The 3,956-nt window shown below is 32.1% G+C and overlaps 1 non-coding gene across 1 annotated transcript; it reads left to right on the top strand.

The window, feature by feature from the left end:
• Positions 1-1,803: 1,803 nt before the first annotated feature.
• On the top strand, positions 1,804-1,910 carry LOC123226610. Its single transcript, XR_006504359.1, has one exon. It is a non-coding gene; the product is annotated as a small nucleolar RNA R71 (small nucleolar RNA).
• Positions 1,911-3,956: the final 2,046 nt, after the last annotated feature.

Genomic DNA, 3,956 nt, shown 5'->3' with positions numbered 1-3,956 from the left:
ATAACAGAGATAATAAGGATTCTTTATCCTTTCTCTGAGGAAAAAATTCCCTTCTCTATCCCTGTTTATGCAGAAAAAATTCATCTCCTCGTACCCTCTAAACACAATATAAACATATTTAATAATAAAATTAACTAAAATTACAATTAACTCACTATTTCAAATGTCATAAATTACATATGCTAGCCACCTTAATACATATAACAAAAAATGAATAAAATTGAAAAACATAAAAACCCTAAAACTATAACAATATATTAGTATTTTTAGTGAAGATATTAATATAAAGAAGTAATGATGAAGAGGATGAGACGGGGTAGGATATGGTAGGGTAAGGTAAGGTAGGGGTAGGGAGGAGACACATATATCCCCATCCCTAGCTTATCCTCGATTGTAAAGATATTTTTTGCCCATGTCCCCATCCTTTTTCCATTCCCTATTTTTATTAGGCGACCCTTCTTTGTTAAGGTAAATTCAAACCAAAATTATCATCTCTAATGACATTTGAGGTTTATGTTGTAGAGATTGAAAGAAAGGCAATTGTATGCCAAGTTTTCCAAGTACAAGTTCTGGTTAGATGTAATGACTTTCCTTAGACACATGATCTCAATAAATGGTATCTTGGTGGACCCTAGCAAGATAAATGTTGTATTAGAGTGGCAGATACCTAAGATAGCTAAAGAGGTACGAAGTTTCCTTAGGTTATTAGGGTAATACAGACAGTTCATAAAGGGTTTTATCAAGTTAACCTGACTGCTCACAGAGCTGACTCGTAGGGATGTTCATTTCAAGTGGTTTAACACCTATGAGGAAAGTTCTTAGAAGTTAAAAAAGAGGTTAACATCAACTCTTATATTAACTTTGCCAACAGAGGGTAAATAGTATGATATCTTTGCAGATGCCTCATATTAAGGATTAAGAGCAATGTTGATGTAAAAAGGTAAAGTCATAACATATGTCTTTTATTAGTTAAAAGATTATGAAACTTAGTGTAACACCCCTCTCTAAGTATATACCCCTACCAAACATATGTATCAGAAGAGACGTGTTATTCAAGGCTATTTCAAAACCATATCAACAATGTATAAATAGATAAATAAATGCATGACACCTATCACATATAACCAAAATCCCCTAACTGTCATTAATACTCAATAAAATTAAAATAGATAAGTTCAAAATATCAAGTCATCAATTAAATATGCATAAACAAATTTCAATACATGAATGAATATCCAATAATAAAAATGACTAAAATTCCCCAACTATCATGCAACGTCTCAAGTTAAATTATTGTTTCCGCCACCTTGTTGCTCTATGAATCGACCTACAAAATCACAAGGGAACATATTAAGTGAAACACATTTAGTATGTAGATAAATACTTAGCATAATCTCGTAAAAACATTTCTAGTTGTAGTTTACTAGATTCACTTACTTTATATACGAATCAGTTAGGATACGATTAATCATATTACACTCCATGTTTGTATGTTTTTTGCCACAAATCTCACATCGATGTGTAGTATCAACAACTATCATATCGAACATTTTTATCCTCTTAGTCAAGGCATCTAATTTAGTAGTAACCATAGTAAGACCATCAACTTTATAGATTTCTGATTGATTCTTGGGAATTGTGTCATCATCCCCAGTAGAGGTTGCTTGTTGCCATCTTTTCTATAAGTTGTAGAATGTCGTCCATGATCATTCCCATAAAGAACCGCTAGCTGCAATGTTCAGATTACTCTTCATTTGTCTTAGTAATCGATTATAGAAAGTTTGTACCACCAACCAGTCAAGTAACCTATGGTATGGATAGTGCCTCTAAAGGTCTTTATATCTTTCCCATGCCTTGTATAAAGTTTCATCCTCCCTTCGAACAAAAGTAGTAATATCATTCCTAATTTTAGTTGTTTTCCTAGGTGGGAAAAATTTGGTCAGAAAAGCTTGCGATAGAGCTTGCCAAGTTGCAAAAGTCCCTAAAGATCTCAAATCCAACCATATAGTTTACCTAATCACTAAGTGAAAAAAGGGAATAGTCATAGTTTAATAGCCTTTTTTGGAACTCTGTTTTGCTTGGTCTTATCACAAATTTTGAGTTAATCATGATAAATATGTGTGCAAATCCTCTACTGCTACTCCTTGAATTAATTTTGCTAAACCATCTAGATGATGGGCGGTTTTATTTGAAAATTATTCGTGTTAACAAGTGGTCTAATTGTGCTTAAGAAGTTTTCTTATGTTGATGAGACTACATAATCCTGAAGTGCTCATTGCTCATTTTCCATCTCTAGTTCTATGTTACGATTATTATCATCTGCTTTTTCCATTTTGGGTTTCTACTTTTGCTTAGTGTTCCTTTGGTGTCTGACTGTTATTTCAATCTCGGGATCAAAGTCTAACCTCTTAGTTGCTCTCAATCTGGTCATAAACTAGTTGAAACTAAGAAAGGAAAGCAAGATTGATTTGCCTTTAAAATTAAAATTACAAAGAAAAAGAAAAATCCCTAGTCTAGTAAGATCACAAATTATATTAGTATTAATTCAATACCCATCCCTGACAACTACTCCAAAAACTTGTTGCATCTCGCTTGCAAGTGCACGAGTCAAAAAATAGTATAATAGATTTGATTCTGTGAACCAATTACTAATTCGTTTCATGACCTATATTAGCTAGGGAATTCAATTTATGCTAAGGTTGTATCAACTAATTCGACTAAAATTAATATTACTACTATTCTACTAACTAATGCGACTATGCTACTATTAATTGAACTCATATATCAATAATATCTAGGAGTTAAGATTTCATCGACAATCCTATACAAACTTGTAGTTGATCATGCAAGCTTTTTCTAGATTCGCGATGTGCTAATGGTTAAACATCTTAAATTACCTTAGTTCCCTTCCCGAGGTTGACTAAACATGTAAGCATTAAATGACCAACTACTCTCGTGGTACTCGGTCAATACAAACCTTTTAACTTTTGTGATTTGAATGTCTCCACAAGAATTTGATCTATCTCTAGTATCAAGGTTCTAAGTTTGATAAATGTATGAACTAATCTTGCATCTAACTTTCGATAGTTTATGTGAACCTACTAACATGTGAAAAGTCAGGTTTTTGACTCAACACAAGACATTCTGCAATCATCCATTAAATCCAACATTAACGAATTTTATTTAAAATCATAATAATAATAAATACTAAAAGTTTATGGGGACTGAAAGATCTCATTTACTCCCTAGAATAAAAAGTCTAGCCACTCATAATTTTTACATAATCACAATAGCAAATATCAAAACTCATAATGATAAATCCAAGAGTAAATAAGAAAGTTCTCAGTTATCGCTCGTATCATTGCTCTGATTGTAGAGTTTGTAATCCCCGGGTTCATTACTACTACTTGCAATGTGTATTCAAACTGCCTCCTTGTGGCTTATGGAAGTTTAAAAAATAGGAGCCTCCATCAGCTGTGTAAATTTGTAAAAAGCGATCTCTCTTTCATGTGTTTAAATAATCTTTTTCTAGCTTAATCTAATTGTCTAGTGTAAGTAGGAATTCTAGATTCACTTGAATTCATCTAGTATCATTCAATATCTACTTTTTTTCCTCTTCTGCGATCTTATATGTCTCTTAGTCGAATTAGTAGTCTTTTTATGCAACTATTGTTTTCCTAATGTAATCAGGATTTTGACATTTTCCTTTTTATTCAACACTCCTTTTTCTTATTTTCCATTTCTTTTCCTACAAAATAGAAAGTATAATTTCAATAACAAAACATCTCTAACATAGCTTAATACAAAAATCTATCCCAAGCATGCATCGATGAACAAATCTAAACCAACAAAGCAAAAAGTCTTCATATTCTATCATTTTTGTCATATTGGCCATAATTGCTTCCATCATTTTTAATAGTAAAATGAACAAGTCATCCTCGTAGTAAACCCTCATG

Source organism: Mangifera indica, chromosome 9 (genome assembly GCF_011075055.1).
Source record: "Mangifera indica cultivar Alphonso chromosome 9, CATAS_Mindica_2.1, whole genome shotgun sequence".
In the NCBI taxonomy this organism is placed as follows: Eukaryota; Viridiplantae; Streptophyta; class Magnoliopsida; order Sapindales; family Anacardiaceae; genus Mangifera; species Mangifera indica.
Note: the sequence above shows the minus strand (reverse complement) of the source record. Positions and strands in the feature narration are given on the sequence as shown.